The following is a 15,308-nucleotide window of genomic DNA, read 5'->3' on the forward strand; positions in this document are numbered from 1 at the left end:
CCTGATAACCAGAATCTGGACCTCACACTGTCTAGTGTAGAATATATAGTCATTCCTGGCGATAATGGCGATACTGCAAAATCGGTTAATCCGTGAGGTAATCTGTATCCCTTCACTTAATAGAAAATAGCACAACAGCAAATCTGATGTTGAGCTCTGGTTAATCACAAGAACTAGCGAAACTGATTGCAATTAACAGTGTTTATCATACATATCCATTGTTTTTCAGATGTTTAAAAACATGCAGGGTTTTTTCAATAATAATCATAGCAGTATCTTATGAAAGCTAACTTCAACATAAAGACATGTCATCAGCCAAGTACTTACAATGTTTGTTGTGATGCAACACACCGCATTATAGTGCGGTAAAACCCAGCCATCCAAGAACATATGATGTCAAAAAACATGTTTTATTTGATTAAATTCAGTCCCATTTTCATTCATTAAAACAGTTTACAGTCACTGAGAAGCTGTGAGTGAAATGGCATCACCTCACTCAACAGGCGTACACTTCTGGTCCACTTTTCGCACCTACTGCGATAGCACCAATTTCACATTATTCTCAGCAATCACAAACAGATTACAGCCTTGTAATCCATGGACTCCGAGACCCATGTTATTGACTCACTGAAGTCATATTTGACAGTTAATTTGCCAACATTTTGTTTTTACAGTGGAACGTACCAAGTGAAGTCAGTGGTGACCTGTCAAACAGTTTCCTGTATAACCTGTAACCAGACATACATGAAAATATGCATTATACTAATGTTTTAGCAAAATATAATATCTCTGTCAAAATTATCTGCTTAGTATGTAAAAATTATTCTGATGAATGAAGAGAAGTTCTTTGATGTAATGCTACTGGATCATTTTTAACTGAATCACATGTACATAATTTGTACTGAAACAAAACATCTGTGCACAGCTGATTACTATTTCTGGCAAGCTTTCCATATATGCATCTATTTTCAATTACAATTTTTTTTCACCTCCAACAATACGATAAATTTTTGACTAGGTACAATAAATGAAATAGCAAATTTTATGGACCATGGACCCCAAGACCCATGTTACGGTGAGGGATGACTACAATCAGACTCCTCCTTACTATCTGGCAGATTCTGGAAAATAGCTTCTTTCTGTGAAAACATATTGTAGTGTACACAGGAAAACATGGTTTGTCATGTAAACATCAGTCTTAGGGATGCAACACTTGTCATGCAACTGTCAGTATTAGTATACAACATTTGTCATGTAATTATCAGACTTAATACACTTTCAGACATGTGCAGATCACTGAATCATGTTATGTAACGGCTAAATGTGACTTTGGAGGTAGCCTTTCACTCAGCAGGGATTGGGAAAGGCAAGTGCCATTTTGCACATTAGAATGAAAAATGGCTCATTAAAATTTTGATGTTTACCAGTGATAAAAGGGCAGTGGCTTATTCTAAATTTAGAAAATGTCTAAAAATCCTGAAAATGGCTCATGATCAAATTTCTCTTTCCCAATCCCTGTCTCAGACACCTTACAACATGTAGTTGATGTATTGGACAATGTGTAGTTTGTATTTGATAGAGGGAACGTCTATATTGACAGTGTCAATCCCATTAATGTCAGATGATTCATTCCAGTAGGATAACTTTCTGCAAGAAGATCTGAGGACACCGCAAGAGGAAGCTCAGAGCTGGGGGAACTTTCTGATTAGTCTGTGATCGTCTGAACTAATGCCAGTTTTAAAGTGATAGCCAAATGAAATACCATAAATGAAATACCATAAATGAAATACCATACTGTAGTTAACATGTGTTATACCTTACTCAGACATTGTATATGAACTCATAGTCAACCAGTCTTTGCATCACACTGATCACAAGGCAGGGTAACAACAAGTGCAATCTTTCCTGTTTGGTATGACATTTCCAGGGATCAAACTACAAACGTTCCACTCAGCAGACACTCTATCCACTTGGCCATGGACACACCTCCTGTCTGGACATGGACAAGCTGGAGGGTGGGTGCAACTACAGATTCATGGGATGTAAATAGCAGTACATCAGTTCTTCTGCCAACAGCAAGACCAGGACCAGGTGGGTTACGTTAAAACAACAGTGTGGATGTTCCAGATAGCCCATTGCTGTGGAATGGGAGGAATTCACATGTACCTTCTCAACAGAGGCATTGGGTCTCCTCAGCACCTACTGATGGGTGCAGGTCAACCTTCAGGGCTGAAAGGTCACAATGATTGATTTGGGTCAGTTGGTCATGATACATTGTAATGTATGAATTGGGTTTATGCCATCATTCAAGCCATATTCATTTGACTAAGGACATAAGAAGAATAAATGAATTGATAATGGCATTATAACTGATATTGTATTTTAATATAAATCAATCTTTATGCCATGATAACTAATTCATAACAACTCCATGACAGAGTAAGTACTGATTTACATAGCTTTTAACAATATCATGGCTGGGGCCACTAGAAATAGGCTTCACACATTGTACCCTGCCGGGAATTGAACCCGGGTCTTCATCATGACGAGCTAACACTTTAACCACTAGCCCACTGCCCACACTGGATTTGAATTGTTTTTCAGCAAAACTGTCACAAGGGTTGAATAACTAAATCAGGTGGTGACGCTCACTGAATAAATTGATAAGAGTCATAATATCCAGACTGCACAGATAGACTCTCATGACTTCAACCACTGTAATTTCAGGTTTGGATGAGATTTGTTTTATTGACCTGAGTGTCATATGGCTGAAATATTACGGTTCACTTAGCCAGAGTCTAACCGAAACTGTCTTGTTAAGATGACGGTTCCAAGACAACATTGCACTATGGCTAGGTGAGAGATGCAAGTCAGGTAATTAGCATTTGCCACGGAAACTGTGAGCCTTTGTTCAAGAGGTATAGTCTATATCTACAATGCAACACCACCAAATGAAGTATTAGAACATGATGTAATCTTATTCTTGAATTCACATGGTAAGTCTGAATTCTTTGGGCAATGAATCCCAAAGTTAAATATCACTGGGTAAAATAATCTTGGACAAGTTAAAATCATTTCGGAATCTTACTTATTGAGAACTTCCTGAAAAAAAAAATAATACCTTGCCAGTGAATCTCACTTTAATACAACTGTTACAGAATCTAGCTAGTCAGAGGATACCAGTATTGCTGACTACAGCATAAAAAACAAAAACAAACACAAAACTGTTTACAAGAATGGAATTATTTGCTACCATTAATGTAAATGACTTTATTCACTTGTTACCCTTAGCAGCATTGCGAGTTAATGTTTAAGTTACAAATCAACTAATCGAAAACCTCTGAATTCACTGGTAAGAATTACTTCAAACATCCAAAGGCTTCAACCTCCTCATTAGTCACTGGCATGAGGAGATTCAACCAACCAGTGTAAATATAATTTGACTGATTGTGTGGGTACTAACAGACATTCCTAATTTCAACTAACTATTTCGTCAAACACTTCATTACTTCAACAAAATCAGTTATTTATAAAGTGGTTAAATTGCTGGATGATCATCTCATCATATCAGATGCCTATATTCTGCTCACATCAGCTCAAAGTTTTGAGACACTGGCTGAACTCTTCAGATATGGCTGAACTGAACCTGCAAGCAATGTTCAACCTCTACACTCTATATCTGGCACTTAAACATTCTGAAACACTACCTGTTCCAAAGACACATCACATATTCACATACCTCACACATATCTGCACAAATGTTGTTGAATATTTGTACTAATGGATCAATCGATATTCAGTTCTTATTCTCAACTTGCAGGTGAATATACACGTCATACTGCCTGCTGACACTAGGTTTTCACACATAGAACTGAACTGAGTCTCTTTCCATGGAAGCATCGCCAGGTTTGATACTTGTGTTTTGGATGCATGTAAGTGTGTATCATTCAACTGGTCATCCACCCACAGAAGACTGGGTTCAAGCATTGCACATGACAGACAGTGACCAAACTTTCAAGTCAAGTAAACACTATTGGACCTGGCTGAACAATGATTCCATCCCCAGCAGGATACATTCCCTCTGGTATTAGCTAACTTGGAACTTCAGACAAACTGCTGAAGATTCACAAGCCAGGCAGTGACAGATCTGCTTTGCTTTCCTGATACACATGCTAATTTAGCAATGTTATTTCTTCGGCAACATTTGAACTGTAGCTCACCTGGGCATTCAGTCAGCAGCAGAATTTATCACCAATGATTTCAGTGAGCAAAACACATCACAACAACCTATGCCTATTCTAGCTGGCTCCGACCCAAGAAAGGGTGTTGGGAATCTGTTCTGACCAATCATCGTAAGGGTAGGATAATGTTTGTCTTGAGCATATCACCTTCATGTTTTGATAATTAATCAATTGCTTGAGTCGTGCATGTCTGAAATGGAATACAAATTTTGCAAAATTGGCTGTCATGGCAACCGTTATCAGACATATTTTACATTGCAGTAAGATTTGTGATATTTCATCAACTATGAACATGTCAAAAGTTTTTCCATTGTTTCAGGGAAAATGACAAGACATGATAATACTGTTTCTGGACCACTGATTCTGTATAATTATGAGTAACAGATTCATAATGTTCAGCTCTCACTCAAACAACCGACCTCCAGCCAGTCCCTAGATCAATCAGCATGTAATCTTTATAAGCCCAGTGTGCTCACCAGAAAGTCTGTGTATAAATTCTTGTGTAAAAATAACCATTTTCAGCTGGAAATACAGCTGTGTAGAAAGGGTTTGATCGATCTGGAACATCTGACTGATCACATGTACCCCTTTATACACTGAGTTCTGAACTTATTTTTGAGACTTTGACTAAAGGTGTTATTCTCAGAATATGCAGCTTAAGTCATTTACAAACACAGTTAAAAAACATTTCTTTTCACAGACTAGCAAAAAGACCTAATCGATTTTGGAACAAATCTGTTCTATTAAGCCATACATATGCGGTCAATTATATCTGAAACAGATATTTTTTCAAACCTATCTGTGAAAGTTGTCTGTAATATAAAGTTTCACATTTCTAAGGGTTCAGGAAGGACCCTTTCCTTAACTTATTTCTACACTTTAGAGTTGTGCCAAACAATCAAATCTGTCATATATCTGGAATATTGCAGAGTACGGCATAAAACTAAAGTAAAACAAGAGTCATCAGAAGATGACATATCCCCCAGGCCCCCACATATTTGAAAGGACAAATCATCTGACAGTTACTTAATCTCTTTGTTTTGCAGCAAAATACTGAACGGTTTTTAAGTTCTGGTCCGGAAACAAAGTCAATCCCTCCATTTGGTTCAAAAAGTCCAAAACGTTTCCATGGAAACCGAGAAAATAATAAATCACAAAAACCTGTACATAGCAAAAGGCACCACTTTGGGGTCTGCCACACATATCTACCAAGTTTTGCAGAAAAATATTGAATGGTTTTTTAGTTCTGAAACGAAGCCCACCCCACCATAAGACTAACACCAAAATGTTCCATGGAAAAAATAAATAAATAAGAATGCCAACTATCTGTAAATAGCGAAAGGCACAACTATAGTTTGAGATTATATTTGAGGTTTTACTGACAGATATTAAGAAGATTTTGAGTTCTGCTCTGGAAACGAAACACACCTCTCACTTTTGAGACTAAGTCTCAAACGTTTCCATGGAAACCGAGAAAATAAGAAATCCCAAAAGCCTGTACATAGCAAAAAGCACCACTTCATGTTCTGATTGATATATGTACCAAGTTTTGCAGAAAAATATTGAATGGTTTTGGAGTTCTGCTCCAGAAACGAAGTCCATCCCTCCATTTTGAGACGAAGTCCAAAACGTTTCCATGGAAACCAAGAAAATAACAAATCACAAAAACCTGTAAATAGCAAAAGGAGCCACTTTGGGATCTGCCACACATATCTACCAAGTTTTGCAGAAAAATATTGAATGGTTTTTGAGTTCTCCTCTGGAAACAAAGCCCATCCCTCCATTTTGAGATGAAGTCAGAAACGTTTCCATGGAAACTGAGAAAATAATAAATCACAAAAACCTGTACATAGCAAAAGGCACCACTTTGGGATCTGCCACACATATCTACCAAGTTTTGCAGAAAAATATTGAATGGTTTTTTAGTTCTGAAACGAAGCCCACCCCATCATAAGACTAACACCAAAATGTTCCATGGAAAAAATAAATAAATAAGAATGCCAACTATCTGTAAATAGCGAAAGGCACAACTATAGTTTGAGATTATTATATCTATCAAGTTTGGTCTAAAAATATTGAACAGTTTCTGAGTTATGATCCGGAAACCAAATGATTACGGACGGACAGACAGATGATGCGTTGACTAAATCCCCACGCATTACATGCCGGGGAAATAGCAAAAGGCACGACTATAGGTTGAGACTATTATATCTATCAAGTTTGGTATAAAAATATTGAACGGTTTCTGAGTTATGCTCCGGCAACAAAAGATTACAGACAGACGGACACAGACGAGGCATCAACTGTATCCCCCCTGCATTACATGCCGTGGGGATAAAACCCAACAACCAACCAGCTCACACTATTTCTTTGTCCCTAAGTGTCTATACATGACAAATATCTCTGTGTTCCCTTCTTGATTTACTATACTGTATATAGAGTCCAATCAAATATACGTCATGCTGAAAGCATCACAAGACAGTCAATGGACAAAGATGTCCTTACAGTGGGAATTAATAAAAGTTATATAACAGAGTAATTAAAATAGAGTGAGTATGATTTTATGCCAGTTTTGGCAACATTCCAGCAGTATCACAGTAGGGACACTGAAAAGGGCTTTACACATGCTACCCATATTTAGTATCAAACCTGGATAATTGGTGTGGCAAGCGACTGATGCATCTGCTAGGCCTACCCCTAAAATATACACTACTCATTATTTTGGTGAAATACATGCTACTCAAAAGTAGTTACCCAAATATTTGATCTCATAGTTTATGAATGCTATGTTTATGCTCAGTCCAACCCGTAAAGATCCGGGTACAATATGTCTTCAGCAACCCATGCTTGCCACAAAAGGCGACTATGCTTGTCATAAGAGGCAGCTCTGGCTCATTGACTTGGTTGACACATGTCATCTTTTCTCAGTTGTGCAGATCAATGCTCATGCTCTTGATCACTGGATTGTCTGGTCCAGGCTCAATTATTTACAAACACCGCCATACAGCTGGAATATTGCTGAGTGCTCGAAAAAATAAAGTCACTCACTCAATCTACAGTTCAAGCAACACATGTTATGTCACCATGGCCACGACAGACAACCTCTTTGTCCTATTTGAAAATCAGTCATTTTTTAATTTCCTTTGAGCAGTACACACCTGTCTAAAACTATTCCTTTGCATTTACACCACCAGGAGGCCAACCCTGTGAACAATCAATCAAGGAGTGGCTAGGTCTTTATAGTTTGCTTAGAAAGAGACCCTCCATGCACATTGATTACCAGTCAATACCTTGAATATTAATCATTAAAGTATATTGTACCAGTAAATATTTGCTCTGCAGAAATATTTCATTGATCTGAATCGGATATACTCAATATCTCCAAATATTGCTAAGTTACAGATAGAATATTGATCACAGTGAAGGGAATGTTGAAGATGATCGAGCTACTCATAGAAAATTGACTGCAGTAAGAAGAAAACTTGAACATGATTAATTGGTGTTGTCTTGTGATTTACTAAACACTCATTGACTTAATATTATGGATTCTCTGAACTATCAGACAAGTTGGCTTTTTCAGATGTATTCAATTAGTTGTGGTAAACGATAATCCTATAATAATAAAAATGTAAATAACAATTTATAGCTAATGGGATATATGCTGACAATAATTTCATTCTATAATTGAATTTGAATAAAACTAAGACAATAAACTATTAGTAAAAGATTTAATTATCTACATTTAATTCAAACATGCAATACTATTACTGTGCAAAAATGGTTCTATGCCTATTATAATTCTAACCCTTAAATTGATTTTATATCAATAAAAAGAGGCACTCATAAGAGATTAATATTTCCTATTGTGTGTTAATGATAATTATCACCCAACGCCTCATAAATAAATACCAGGTAGTAACACACAAAAATACAACCATACCTGATATTATCCAATCAACAATTAAGAATATATTATCCAACCATCTTACCTGACTCAAAGTTGACCTTGCTGCTGAACTGTGTGAGACAAATGTATGTCACTACCCAGGTATAGTGTTTTTAATTTCATGAGTTTCACCAGAGAGCAGTCAGCAGCAGAACGTTGAGGGGATAAACAGCTTCACAGATCAATGACAGGATCCAGGCGTTCTATTAAGGATATTAATGCTGTGTACGTGCAGGGTTGCAGGTCTAGAATGGCTGGCTTAATCTTCCTTTTTGGTGTTCTGATATGTTTTAACAGATTTTATGAATGTACATTTAAACACGTGTCTCACAGTTCAGTTCTGTATGTGGACGACAGCAGGTATGATGCAACTAGTCACCTTTGGTCCTTTATGCACAGAATTTTTCTATTGCTGCCTTTGAGTGTCAGTGTGCTCCTCTTTCTGAGATCATTGAGACATGGAGCATACAGTGTGATTAGCAGTAATCCCTGCCCACTGAGGATGTGTGTACTTCAGCTGTCACGGTTTAACAATCAGGTGCTGGTTCAACCAGGAACACATGATGAAATACCGGTTGTTGGCTGCCGGCTGTCTGCCGATCCTAACAGCAAGCCTTCCCACTGAGCAAAATGTGCTGTGGGGAGAGGACTGAGTCCTCACTAAAAAGGGTCACTGATGTGACTGGTTGCAGATGATACAGCGTGGTGGTCACACAGTGGACAATTAAGCATGGATTCCCAGCTCCCACTAAGATCAACGTCTATGATTCCCTGAGACAAATGGCTATCCAACGATGAATCCAGATCTATCACTTTGTCACTGAATTACTGGTCAGTCCATTGATCAAAGGAAGTCGGACAGGAAGAAAAACATGAACATTCGAACAAGAGACGGGTGCACACACGTGTGCATGCTCATGATGTACACACCAAGTTGCAGCCTCTGTCTCTCAGTGTATGTATCAGGTTTCGTCAGCCAGTAGAGGGCGCTAGCAGTGATGCGGTGGCTGGCAGCATTCCTCATATAGGAAGATAGGGAGGATCTCACCAACATAGCTATTTATGTCTGCCACAAGAAATCAATGGAAGAGAGTGTAAAGCAAGCAGCTAAAGGTTGAAACCAACTCGTTACTACTTGGCACTGAGGCAGAAGATACAGTTTAATATGGCTTGCATGTGTGTGGCTGACAACCTGTTGGCCACCATGCCATAACCATAAATTAATGTCAGCAAATGAACTCATCATGAATTTCCAGTTTACTTTGACATCACTGTTTTATTTGCGGGTGTGTTAAATAAATATTAGTAATATATTTCCATTTGATCCCTTTACCCTCCAATGATTTGCCAAATGAATGATTGAACATTAATGAACAATCAAGTTAAATATACGCTGGTGTAAGTGTGTTTTCCATCATTTAACAAATTGTTCATAAGTTCTTCAGAAGAGATGGCAAATTTTCCTAAAACCTGCCCTGATGATATTAAAATATAATAAACTCCTAAATCAACTTAATGCCGAAGGGATATGTTTCTGTCACCCTTACGAAATAACACCAAATATAACTTGAAATACCATTGAATCCTACTGCTGATATAATTCACTGTTGTTTTTGGTGAATCAAATCATCACCCTTCATGAATTTAATTCATTATTTGTGATCACTAGAATAACAAATTATGAATTTTTTAAAAAAGAATGTTTTTACTTTGAAATTTAGTTTTGTTTATCAAAACCAGAAAAGCTAAATGGAATATACCAATGCCAGTTAGGATGACAGTCAACACTGATTAGATAGTAAATTTGATAGTACTGTGGCCACTGTCATCAACACATCAGCAAGGTAAAACATATCATTAATGTATTTTGTTACTGTGTCAAGAAGTATATCGTATGATACATCAACAGTTGAAGTGTTAATATATCCCTGACACTTTATTTGTAATATTATCATTTTCACCACATGGAGGATTCATCTCAGTCCCATGAAGCACTGGTCCAATAGATTACACAGGTAGATTACACACGGGGTTGAAATATGTGATGCATCAACCCGAGATGCATGAAGACACAGCCAAGCTTTAACAATTCCCTGTTCAGTCTCATTCTAAAAGAGTAACCTACTATTCAATGTGTGGTGGAGAAAGTTCAAGAGAAAGCCCCCCTGGGAGTGTGGATTCTGGGTCAGACAAAGTCTCCCCAGTAGCAAGTTTTATGAGGTGGCCACATACTTGACACCCCCTCCCCTCCAGCATTTCCCATCCCCATACATTTACAAACATACTGATGCAAATTAAACCAAACCTGAGCAACATAGATGCATTCTAATGGTCAGTAAAAACAATTATTGCATTAATGGTGTATGCGGGAAATCAATGTCAGAACAGGAAAACCCATGTGAAATTGAACATGATCATTATCTGTTGTAGTTAACTGACTTAAAAAAACTGTACTCTGTAAGTATCCTTGGCAAGTTTCTACCAATATTTCCAAATCTATTTTACAGATTGTAATTGAAAAATCGAAAGAAAAATGCTCCCAACAATACAAGATGTACGCAACGGATCACACATTCACCAAGTCTATTACAAATACATAACTTTGCCATAAGTGCCTCAGGCTTTAACACATATGACTAAGGATGAGTGGCTATTAAAACCATAAGCACTGAATGATTTAAGACACTGATCAATAGTATACAATAAAATCATAAGTACCTTCTGTTACCTGATGTGTACATTATTGTACACCTCCAAGTGACTTAGATTAAAAGCTGATGTTTATGCATGCTAACACCAGTGACTTAGATTAAAAGCTGATGTTTATGCATGCTAACACCAGTGACTTAGATTAAAAGCTGATGTTTATGCATGCTAACACCAGTGACTTAGATTAAAAGCTGATGTTTATGCATGCTAACACCAGTGACTTAGATTAAAAGCTGATGTTTATGCATGCTAACACCAGTGACTTAGATTAAAAGCTGATGTTTATGCATGCTAACACCAGTGACTTAGATTAAAAGCTGATGTTTATGCATGCTAACAATTAGCAATGACGACAGCTGTACAGCGACATGAACAATGTACTTCATCTATTGCATGTGGGGAAGTTTTAAGGTATGAATTTATCAGATTGGCCATTAGGTCGTTACCATGCAAGCATCAGAGTGGTTCATTGTCTACACTGAGAAATACCTCAAATGTGCTTCACTGTAATACCCTGAACCCAAAATATTAAACCAGGGTACCCAGGATTTGCCAGTATGCAGATGATGATGATGATGATGATGATGATGATGATGGTGGTGGTGGTGGGTGGGTGGAAGAGTGGGAATGAGTGAGTGAGGTGGACAGACTTTCCTAGATGCATGTCATACCCCACCAGTGTAGATTGATGCTCGTGATGTCAATCACTGGATTTTCAAGTCAGTCACAGTGATTAGTTACAGTTTGCTGAAATAGCAGGATCACCACTGCGAGTGGCGTTTAAAATTAGACCTCCCCCACCCCCTACCAAAAAGACCCCTCAAACCAAGGTAAATACATGAAGCCTCCATGTTCCCTGAAGCAGAGGAACATTATACATTATACATAAGCTGAAAAGAAGGCAGTATTTTGTGCACATACCTGTTGGATGTTACCAGTTGCACAGTCACACTGATTACTGACCTGTAACAGGTTCACTTACATTTAGCGTTTACAAAGCGCATGCCATGTATGCTTTCAGTTTAAGTATGGACTGTCCTAGTCTGCGAACTGAGTTTGTGAAGGGATCACAAACTGAAGCAGATTTCTCATGTCTTCTTACATGCCAGGGATTCTGATCTGCATTTTGCAAAGAAATCACAGCGCTATTGTATATCCCATACTTTAGCATAGAGTTACAGAAGTCGTAGAGCTATGATCACTTTGTGAAACTGGTCATTGGCCTAGAATACGTCCCCTGCTTCTACTTGGTCTTAACTAGTGTTTTAGTAACTGCCAACCCGGAGGCCCAGCGTCACTTGTTATTGTATTGGGCTGGCAGTTTCAAATAGGAATGTCAAAACCAGTCTTTAACAAATAAAAACGTCTCTCTGCACCACAGGCTTCGCTAACTGATTCTGTGATTCTCGATTTTGTCTTTATTGGTTTGACCTTAACAAAACTGGCCTGTAGATTTTGAAGTCTGCAGGAGGCTACAGGCCTTGATAGCCAACTGGCAAATTAAATTATTGCAAACAGAGGGGCCAAGTGCATCATCTGGTGAAGATTAGTGACATGGTTGATATCATGTCAACAAAGTGTGAATCATTTTTTACAATATCAACATCCAGATGATTATCTTGAGTCTGAATTGATGCGCATCTTATACATTATCACTGAAGAACTTTGAAGATCCAGGTTAGAATTGGTCTTAAGTAACACATACTTGTCATAAGTGGTGACTACTAAATAATGGAATCAGCTGGTCAGGCTCACCGACATATCATTTTGTCCCAGTTGCATAGATCTGTGCTCATTCTTCTGATCACTGGATCGTCTATAGTCTGCCTCGCAGTCCCATAACCACATCACTTTCCCTACTGCTAAGACCCGCCTACAATGCATAGCCTTAAATTAAGCAAATCTAGAATCTCTGGGCTCCTTTTCAACTTATAAGGGTTTGTATGTTACTATCAAAATTGTATACATTCAGAAACTAAGCATTAGTCTAGATTGTCTAGTCCAGACTTGATTATTTACAGGCCACTGCCACATAGCTGGAATATTGCTGAGAAAAGGCATCACTGACTCAGATTACCACTCACCACAACATCCCAGCTAACACGCGACGTTCCCACAACGTTATGTTTACGTCAGGGTTTGGTTACGTCGGGAAATGACGTAACTAGGACGTTATTAGAACGTCCTAGGATAACGTCATATCACAACCTTGCCACAACGTTACACATTACGTTCTCTCTACGTCCTTGCAACGTATTTTTCATACTTTGGTGTAACGTACTTGTAACGTTGTCAGGACGTTCGTTTCATATATTTTGTTTACTTGACCTGTTAGAAGGTGTTTGTATTTGCAGTTGACCATCTAATTATTTATCAAGACGATATCGAATCTAGAACAACTTTTGAATAAATTTGTTTTGTTTGCTTTGTTAAATGCGTTCAACTGAAGCAAATAGATAACTTCACGTTTGAAGGTTATAAGAATGTCATTTACAGACGTTGTCACAACGTTACGGTTTACGTAACCAGGACGTCGTAACAGCGTGTATTTCAGACCAAGGTGCAACGTTCGCATAACGTTGGGAGGACGTTCTGTCCACGGCTTGCCAGCACTGACCCGTTGGAACATCGTTACATCTTATTCTCCTCATCCCGGAGTTTACTTGATGGAATATCATATTTAACAGGATCGAAGCATGTGATATTTTCTATTTAAATTACCATATAGATCTATCTCTTCAGTATATAATGAAGTTTATTCATAGTATTTACCTTATTTTTGTTGCATACAATTTATTATTATATTATACACTTGTTGTTGTGCTCTTGACTTCACTCATTTCAGGGAAGTTATGAAACATGTCTCCTTCTAGATCTTTTAACCCACAAGATCCAGATTGAGGCACATTACACATGACTTCTTCATGTGACGTCATTGCCTGTGCGAGCACTTTCCCGCTCGCTGACATCACACTTCTCGCGCGGCTGCCAGTCCTACGTGTACAGGGTTCTGTGTCTGTTCCTCACTTTTAAAACGGGCTCATCGCCATAACAGTGAGTATTTTGTTTATTGTTTTGTTTAGATTAGTAAATTATATGTATTAATTCAGAATGTACTCATTAAGAATAATGAAACTGACTCTTGATTAGATCTAATTACTTGTCCTACTTTTTACACATCCGAAATTCACAGTGTCATTTGATATATTTTTTTAACTGTAAAAATCGGATAATTACTCGGAGCTCTGAATTTCTAAATAACATATTAATGATCACTGACATCAATTTTGCATGGAATCATCAATGATAATTCTGAAACTTTGCCGATGAACCTAGAATCGGCTGGGATGTTTTCAAAAATACATGCTAACAGTAAGTGCGTGTAAAAGTTCCGCCATTTTGGATACTGAGTAGTGTTTACATACCATATCGTACGTTGATTCAGGGTAAGCGATTTTATTCTTGAGTGTTTCTCTTTGTCTGAATAATATTTACATAAATATAGTCATATTGAGTGTAGTATACCACATCTGAAACCGTTAGTTGTTACACAAGTGTTATTAAACGTAGGCATAACTGTCGCATGCTCCAAGGCGGTACGGAGGCCCATGGCTAGGCCCATGGATGTAATTCTATCCTTCAAAGAGGCAAATCTAGATAAGAGGACATTTCTGCTGTGTGAAATACCATTCCCCTCCCTCAACCCACCCACGTGGTTATCTTTTTGAAATGAAAAAAATCCGATTTTACACCACGTAGCATTTTCGGAAATTTTCAGACATCTAGCCGTCTAATCATTGCTTACAGTGGCTCAATACGCTTTGAATATTCAGAGGCAGAGTATCGTAGCAGGAAATAGAAAATTAAAAATAGATACGATGCAATCATTTGATCATTCATAAAAAAAAACTGTCGAGTAAGTGCAGCGTGACACCATGACTGACGCAAAATCACGCAGAACGACAGCAGTAATTATCGGCATTTCTGGCTTCTTCTGTCATTTACAATGCAAACGATAAATACATATAAATACACAGAGAGTCAGAATAATTCTGATTACTTACATCTCACTTTCATGTACAAAACATCCCTAAATCAAGGAAACTGCTCGCAAAATCCTGTGTACCCATGTCAGCGAGGCCGCTATTTTGAAAGAAATCGGCCCTCGACAGTGATGTCACACGTAAACATCGTTGCACATGTTAGGCAATTTCTTGGAGGTGAAGCTCAGTTGAACAAGAGCAAACACAATGGCCATATCATTCCGACTGCACTTTCAGCATTGTGATTTATATTTTTCGTTCAGATACTTTTTCATGAAACTAATGTCAGTATCTTGATATATCCTTGTTCATCATCATCATATCATATGTGGATATAGGGTATGCGTTTTCATTCATTGAAAGCTTTTC

General features: G+C 37.9%; 1 protein-coding gene across 2 annotated transcripts in view; it reads right to left on the reverse strand.

The window, feature by feature from the left end:
- The window catches only part of LOC137258359 (b(0,+)-type amino acid transporter 1-like), a 115,390-nt gene that overhangs the window by 77,856 nt on the left and 22,226 nt on the right, over positions 1-15,308 (reverse strand). The window contains exon 1 of one of the 2 annotated variants that reach the window (XM_067796011.1): positions 8,231-9,172. The exons of the other annotated variant lie outside the window; for it this stretch is intronic. The gene's annotated coding sequence lies outside the window, so the exon portion shown is untranslated. Of the gene's footprint in view, positions 1-8,230; positions 9,173-15,308 lie in introns of those variants that run through there. 2 annotated transcript variants of the gene reach the window in all.

The sequence above is a fragment of the Haliotis asinina genome, chromosome 12 (assembly GCF_037392515.1).
Source record: "Haliotis asinina isolate JCU_RB_2024 chromosome 12, JCU_Hal_asi_v2, whole genome shotgun sequence".
NCBI lineage: Eukaryota > Metazoa > Mollusca > Gastropoda > Lepetellida > Haliotidae > Haliotis > Haliotis asinina.